General features: G+C 42.9%; 1 protein-coding gene across 6 annotated transcripts in view; it reads right to left on the bottom strand.

Moving 5' to 3' along the window:
• Window positions 1-8375, bottom strand: part of ATXN1 (ataxin 1) — a 462258-nt gene that overhangs the window by 297595 nt on the left and 156288 nt on the right. For 2 of the 6 annotated variants that reach the window (XM_031935685.1, XM_023209805.3), the window contains exon 3: window positions 4598-4804. The exons of the other annotated variants lie outside the window; for them this stretch is intronic. The gene's annotated coding sequence lies outside the window, so the exon portion shown is untranslated. The remainder of the gene's footprint in view (window positions 1-4597; window positions 4805-8375) is intronic. 6 annotated transcript variants of the gene reach the window in all.

The raw sequence follows: 8375 nt of genomic DNA, 5'->3' as shown, positions 1-8375 counted from the left end.
CCTTAAACCTTACACAAAAATTAATTCAAGATGGATTAAAGACTTAAATGTTAGACCTAGAACCATAAAAACCCTAGAAGAAAACCTAGGCTACCATTCAGGACATAGGCATGGGCAAGGACTTCATATCTAAAACACCAAAAGCAATGGCAACAAAAGCCAAAATTGACAAATGGGATCTAATTAAACTAACGAGCTTCTGCACAGCAAAAGAAACTACCATCAGAGTGAACAGGCAACCTACAGAATGGGAGACAATTTTTGCAATCTATTCATCTGACCAAGAGCTAATATCTAGAATCTGCAAAGAACTCAAACAAATTTACAAGAAAAAAACAACCCCATCAAAAAGGGTGAAGGATATGAACAGACACTTCTCAAAAGAAGACATTTATGCAGCCAACAGGCACATGAAAAAATGTGCATAATCACTGGCCATCAGAGAAATGCAAATCAAAACCACAATGGATACCATCTCACACCAGTTAGAATGGCAATCATTAAAAAGTCAGGAAACAACAGGTCCTGGAGAGGATATGGAGAAATAGGAACACTTTTACACTGTTGGTGGGACTGTAAACTAGTTCAACCATTGTGGAAGAGAGTGTGGTGATTCCTCAAGGATCTAGAACTAGAAATACCATTTGAGCCAGCCATCCCATTACTGGGTATATACCCAAAGGATTATAAATCATGCTGCTATAAAGACACATGCACACGTATGTTTATTGCGACACTAGTCACAATAGCAAAGACTTGGAACCAACCCAAATGTCCAACAAGCATAGACTGGATTAAGAAAATGTGGCACATATACACCATGGAATACTATGCAGCCATAAGAAAGGATGAGTTCATGTCCTTTGTAGGGACGTGGATGAAGCTGGAAACCTTCATTCTCAGCAAACTATCACAAGGACAAAAAACCAAACACCACATGTTCCCACTCATAGGTGGGAATTGAACAATGAGAACACTTGGACACAGGAAGGGGAACATCACACACCAGGGCCTGTTTTGGGGTGGGGGGAGGCGGGAGGGATAGCATTAGGAGATATACCTAATGTAAATAACGAGTTAAGGGTGCAGCACACCAACATGGCATATGCATACATATGTAACAAACCTGCACGTTGTACACATGTACCCTAAAACTTAAAGTATAATAATAATAATAATAATAATAAAAGAATTCCTCACATGGTTGAGAATACTGCTGGTCCTCAACAAGCAGCATAAATCTATTTCCTTTTTTTTTTCTGAGACAGAGTCTTGCTCTGTCCCCCAGGTTGGAGTGCAGTGGCGCGATCTTGGCTCACTGCAGCCTCCGCCTCCCAGATTCTGGTGATTCTCCTGCCTCTGCCTCCAGGGTAGCTGGGCTTACAGGCACATGACACCACGCTTGGCTATTTTTTTTGTATTTTCAGTAGAGACGGGGTTACACCATGTTGGTCAGGTTGGTCTCGAACTCCTGACCTCAGGTGATCCACCCGCCTCGGCCTCCCAAAGTGCTGGGATTACAGGCATGAGCCACCGTGCCGGCCTAAAACTATTCTTGATGTAAGGAGAAGCATATTTCTAAATGGTCAATGCAGTGCTGCCAAATCCATGGCTCCTAGCATAGGCTAAAGTTTTATTAGGAGACCAGGAGTGCACACACTTCTGGCCAGGGACAGCAAAGAAAGGCAGATGAGTTCTAAACTGTGCTGGAAGGAGAAGCCAGCAGTCTGGAATTTAAAAAAAAAAAAAAAAAAGAAACTGAGTTTGCCATTAAGAATGAAGTAAATTGCTAACACAGATTTTTAATGTTCTTACACACACAAAAAATGATAAACTGGTGAAGTGATGAATATATTAACTAGCTTGACTGAATCTTTCTATAATGTATGCATTATAAAAACATCACACTGTACCCCATAAATATACATACTTATTGCCTATAAATATAAAAAAGTTAAAACAAAAAATTAAAAGAATAAATGGTGAAGACGTTTTTCAAAAAATGAATGATGCCTTCATGCATGCTAGATAGCTCGTCACGCCCTGCCGGAACAGGTTGCCAATGAGACATGCTTTTAAGATCACAGCCCTCTGGCAATGCACTGATACCTGAAACTCCATAATTAAGAGTATTTCCTTTTGTTTAAAGATGCTTTCTCTTTTGAAATTTCAGTATAATATGCTACTTTGGAAGTGGTATATTCAGATCTCCAAAATATATGCATATGCATATTTTAAAATCAAAGCAGAGTATTGATCCTAACTTTACCACTTTCCAGCTCTGTCACTTTGGGGAAATTATTTACTGGCTTGACCCTCAAGTTCATCCACTGTAAAAAGAGTCACTAATACTTGTCTCAGAAGGTTGTTACCTATATAAAGCTGCACGGCCCAGACCACACCCACAGCAGCCACTCAGACACTGGATTTCCCCTCTCTTTCTACACAGCACGTCATAAGAAGTGAGGACAACTCAAGGACGCTGGCGTCCCGGTGTGGAATGATAAGAAGGCCAGCAAGCTGGAGCAGGGGTGGCAGGAGAAAAGGACACCTGGGCCCCACGACAGAATCCGTTTCACAAACGTGGTGAGGGGAGCTCTACTCCAGTGCACAAAAAGGCTGCAGGCTGACACTTTTTTGCGGTGTTCACTGGCAAGGCTGCTGACATAGAAACTGGCCTCCATCAAAAACCCACACCTCTCCTCTTCCTGGCTTGGTGTCCAGCTGAAAAGATGAAGGGTTCAGGTGCATCTGGACAGCTGCACCCCAGGGGCACCTGCAAGGTAGTAGAAGCAGATGAGGCTATGGCCAGGTGACAGGGGGACATGCCAGCAGAAGGAACTAATGCAGCTTCCAGCTTCCCGGTGCCCTGCCAGATCCCACTATTTGCAGACTTTCCTGCCAACTGGCCAAAAACTGGTCTGACACCCAATGGTGTCGCCAAAGATGTTTTCTTTTCCTACGCGTTAGTACCTCCACACCCAGGGATCATTCTTTCTTCACCTCACTCTAAAGAATCAGTCATCATTGCCGTCCAAGGTATGAACCAAGAAATCTCACCACTCACTCAGGTGAACAGGCCACAGAGGACTAAAAATGGTAGGAAGGGACAGGCCCTATAGCAGCAGCCTGATGCAAAAACAGATTTGTGCACTGAAAAGACTTTTGAAATTCGAAAGGCCCCTACCCAGAAGATAAACCCTCCAAAGATTTCCTTCTATCATTGTTATTCATTAAAAAAACAAGTTTAGGCCGGGTGTGATGGCTCATGCCTGTAATCCCAGCACTTTGGGAGGCCAAGGCGAGCGGATCACGAGGTCAGGAGATCAAGACCATCCTGGCCAACATGGTGAAACCCCATCTCTACTAAAAATACAAACATTAGCTGGGTATGGTGGTGTGTTCCTGTAATCCCAGCTACTCAGGAGGGTGAGGCGGGAGAACAGCTTGAACCAGGAAGTCAGAGGTTGCAGTGAGCTGAGATCACACCACTGCACTCCAGCCTGGTAACAGAGTGAGTGAGACTCCGTCTCAAAAAAAAAAAAAGATTAAAAAAAGTTTAACTTGAATGAATGGGAACAAGAGGGTTATTTAAAAAAATTATAAACAGTAACAGCTATCACACCTAAAGGTGACATTATCTGGAAACATTAACATGTCAAGACATCAGCCCTTCTGTTCCTTCTGGTCCTCCAAGAGGACTATTTGGAGTGCCAGCAAAATGCATTTGGAGGATCACTAATCTAACAGTGTTCACTGCTGCAGTGTTATGAGAGTGTTTCACTTTTAGGAAATTTCAAAATGGAAAGGTGGGAAACAATGTGTGTCCTACATGGAAATCTCGCATGTGGTTCATTGAGTCTTTTTTCTTACACAGCTGCCATTATATAATTCTTGGCCATTATTTTTTATTTAATAATTAACATGAATAATCTTGGGGTCACCCATTATATATGTATCTGTAGTAAGTTGAAAAATTCCAGTTGACCTCTCCCCAGCCCCCAGTATACTTCTGGGCTACTTCCTGCCTAAGATGAGCTGTGTGCACACATGTGGCACAATTTCAATACTATCTAAGCAAAACCACAAACCAATAAAAGCATCATCCAGTGCTTCTCAAAGTAAAAGGAAATGCTTTTGAAGCATACACATCACTGATTGCATTCCATTAATACAGATAATTAAAAGTTGACCGTATAATAATGTTAAATAGCAGGCATAACTTTTTTTGAAAATTTCTCCCTGGTATTAGCTATGCAAAAACACTGAATGTTCAATGCTAATCAAATTCATCTCTTCTTAAGAGCAGCGTATAATAAATGGGTAGCCTAAAAGGAATGCTTTGAACAGAATGCTTCACTATTGTCTGATTATTCTAAATTTAAAACTCCAACAAAGGAAACGATTATTCTTCTAAGGTTCAAGATTCATGAGGGTTTGGTAATGAAATTCCTTAAGGAGAGCAAATTTAAAAATTGCTATCTACAAGCTGCCAATATTTTATGTTTGTATAGTCTTTTAAAATCAAAGTCACTACCCATTCAACAACAAGTGTTTATTTGGAATAAATGAATGAAACAGCCTCAAAATACTTTACCTATAAGTTATGAATTAGGCAGCAACTTCAATCATCCTCAAATGCACAGGCTGGGGCAAGGTAAAGGTCTGGCAAGCCAAAGTCAGAACTGGAAACTCAAGTCATTCCTTTGATTCTTAGAAAATGACCCAGTTGTTAGAGCTGGTTGCCTGCTGCAGTTGTCTTCCTGAGTACTCTCAATACAACTTGGAAGGCATGTTATCTAGGCTAGGGGAGGTAAGATGAAGGAGGCATAACAAAGTCAGGCTTGCTCCTGAAATTATACAGTTAGTCAAAAAAAAAAAGGACCCCACCATCACCCACTAAGCTATGTGATGGGTACCTAGCTGGTAAAAGGTGTGTCCAAGACCAGATCTAAGTTATTTCATAGGAAGCATGTTCCAACGTGTCAGTGTTAAATGCATGTGTAATTCCAAAATAGGGTATCAGTGTATGAGGCAGGTAGGAAGTCTAAGTTGTGTGACACAGAGCATTTAGCCCGCATCAAAAGCTAAAACTGAAAAATGAAATTCTTATTTAAGTGTGTTGCTATCTTCACTCTAATGAGATACATGGAACAAATTACTGGTGCTAGAATGTATTATAACAATACTAACGAAGAAGGTTCCTGCTGGATACTTGATAAGAGGTGGGGTCCAGGATTTCCCGGGGACTTTGAGTTTATTCTTCCAACACTGCTAAAATACATCTATTTTCTATTCTGACTTTCTAACAGGATGCAATCTGAGAGCCAGCCAGACACTTAAAATCTGTTTATTTCGGCTGGGTACGGTGGCTCATGCCTATAATCCCAGCACTTTGGGAGGCCAAGGCGGGCAGATCATGAGGTCAAGAGATCAATACTATCCTGGCTAACACGGTGAAACCCCGTCTCTACAAAAAAATACAAAAAATATTAGTTGGGTGTGGTGGTGGGTGTCTGTAGTCCCAGCTACTCGGGAGGCTGAGGCAAGAGAACGGTGTGAACCCAGGAAGCAGAGCTTGCAGTGAGCCAAGATCGTACCACTGCACTCCAGCCTGGGTGACAGAATGAGACTCCATTTAAAAAAAAAAAAAAAAATCTATTTGTTTCAACAATCCAGAGGAGAAATACAAGTAGAAGATTTTGTGCAAGTGTAATCTATTCTGCAAGAAGAAAATTCTCATATATTTTAGGGTCAGGGTTCTCAAATCATAAATCTTAAAGTTTTCAGAATGCATGCCAAAGGACTCAAGAAAATTAATATTGCCCCCATATAAGCTGTCCTTTGTGTACTAAGCATAAGCAAAGTATCTGCCCCCAACAGCTATTTTACTGGTCCCAGAGGAAAGATAAGCAGAGTTGTCCTTGGCAAAATCATAAAGAAGGTAAAGTTTATCTGTGGGATCCTTCCCCTTAGGCCCTCTAGGTGCCTCCCCATTGGGCCCCAGGGGTTTCTGCTCTGTAATTCCTTCCCACCCCTGCCCTGTCCACTGGAACACTACTGAAACACCACAGTGTTTCAATATGAATACACTCAGTCACTGTTTTTGCTCCCCCTCAAAAAAATCCGTACTTTAATGCTTTTAATTTTTTAAGCTTTTACTTTTTTTAACTGAAGCATCAAACACTTTACTTTCTTTTAATTTCTAACATCAGTGAGCAGCCACATTTTTTCTTTTTTAGATGGAGTCTCGCTCTGTGGCCCAGGCTGGAGTGCAGTGGCATGATCTTGGCTCTCTGCAACCTTCGCCTCCTGGGTTCAAGTGAGTCTCTTGTCTCACTCAGCCTCCCAAGTACCTGGGACTACAGGCGCGCGCCACCACACCCGGCTAATTTTTGTATTTTTGGTCCAGACAGGGTTTCACCATGTTGGTCCAGATGGTCTCGATCTCTTGATCTCATGATCTGCCCACTTCGGCCTCCCAAAATGCTGGGATTACAGGCGTGAGCCACTGCGCCTGGCCGCAGCCCAAATTCTGAATGGGGAAAGAGGATAAGGTAACTTCTTCTACTTTTACAAGCTTCTTTTGATTTCTATGAAGGCTTGCCATAAAGATGGAAATGCTTTGACATCACAAACTGGGTTCGTGTTCCACTGTGACCATGGACAGGCTACGTAACTGAGCTTCAGTTACTCACTTACAAAACAGGAATTATCATAATATAATGTAATGTAATATAATAATTATGAGATAATGATATAAAGTGATTGGCCCACTGCAATGTTAAAGAGTCCTCTCAGAAGGAGCACCATACTTTCTAAGTGCCGATAAAATAAAAGATAAAAGCAGCCGACTGGGATTAACCGAGCCACCTCTGCTAAAGGCCTGTTACCTACAGTCACCTCACTGGGACCTGGGAGAGCATAATTCTTACCAGTTTCTGAGAGCTTGAGGTCTTGGGCCCTCGAGTCAGGCGTCCCCTAAAGGCAGGTCTGAGGTTAGCCCATTTCCCAGTTACCATTCTCCTTTCCCCTGGCTCTTCTCCTTCCAAGAGCCTTTAACAAGCCTTTCTCACTCCTCCCTCCTCTCCTTCTGCTCCCCTGCCTCAGGTCTCCCAGAGACTGAGAATGCAGTACCATTCCTCACTGGGCCACCTTCCCTTTCCAGGCTCCATAATCCATTCTGTAATAAAGTTCTCATGGGGAGACCTCCAACAGCCCAACAGTTGAGTGTACACAGCCTTGAGTGCTTTGCAGTCAGAACCTCATTGAAAACACAGTTCCATAAGGAAAGGCAGGTTTTAAGATGAGCAGGTGACCAGGCAGGCCCCCACCATAAATGGTGTGAGCTCGCCAAAAGCTAGGGTTGACTCAGGCCTCATGTGGAGGTCTGAGTCGAATTTCAAAAGTCAAATACAGAAACACTGGCAGAAGTCTAGAGAGGCAGAAAAGGGCATTACCACAAGAAAAGACGCGGGAGGCTTCACCAGAACAGACAGGAGGAAGTAGGTGAGGCACAGCAGGTGAAGTGGGGGAAATGGTCCACCAGGCGAAACTGGCCTGGTGGCTATGGAGTACAGGGGAAGAGGTGAGCAGGCTGGGGTGGGGATGAAGACAGTGACAGAAGATTCACGAAGGCACTGTGCAGCACCTCATGCAGAGGGGCACCTCTCCGTCACACTTACTGGCATGAGGGTGTGGGGACCAAGTCCTATGAGTTCCTGTATCTCTACCAGGATTTTCCAGGTCAGCATCGAGTGAAACAATCTCTCCTAGAAGTGGTGGCAACTAATGGGAATGACCGTGAAAGCTGAATCCACAAACCAAGGGTCTCCTTATCTTGTCCTCTCATGGATAAGGCTTCATAAAGCGGGGATTCCTCAAGGTCTTTTAACCCAGTCTGCACATGGGAGAAAACGATGGGAAGCAGATGGAAATGCTTCTCAAGAACCTCTCAATACAAAGAGATAAAGAGGAACAGGCCAGGCACATGGCACATACCTGCAACCTCAGCACTCTGGAAGGCCAAGGCGGGAAGATCACTTGAGCCCAGGAATTCAAGAAAAGCCTGGGCAACATAGCGAAACTCTGTCTCTAAAAAAAATACAAAAATGATCCTGGCATGTGGTGTACACCTTAGCTCCAGCTACTCGATCGACTGAGGTGAGAGGACCATTGCTTGAGTCCAGGAGTTTGAGGCTACAATGAACCACAATTGTACTACTGCTCTCCAGCCTGGGTGACGGAGAGAGACCCTGGATTTAAAAAAAAAAAAGAAAACAAAATTAAAAGAAATAAAGAAAATGTCTCAGTGCTTCAGACAACTGGATTTTGTTTCTCTTCTTCTTTTTTTTTTTTTTTTTTTTTTTTTTTTT

This window comes from Piliocolobus tephrosceles, chromosome 5, assembly GCF_002776525.5.
Source record: "Piliocolobus tephrosceles isolate RC106 chromosome 5, ASM277652v3, whole genome shotgun sequence".
Classification (NCBI taxonomy): domain Eukaryota; kingdom Metazoa; phylum Chordata; class Mammalia; order Primates; family Cercopithecidae; genus Piliocolobus; species Piliocolobus tephrosceles.
The sequence above is the reverse complement of the archived record's forward strand: the minus strand, read 5'-3'. Positions and strand labels throughout refer to the sequence as shown.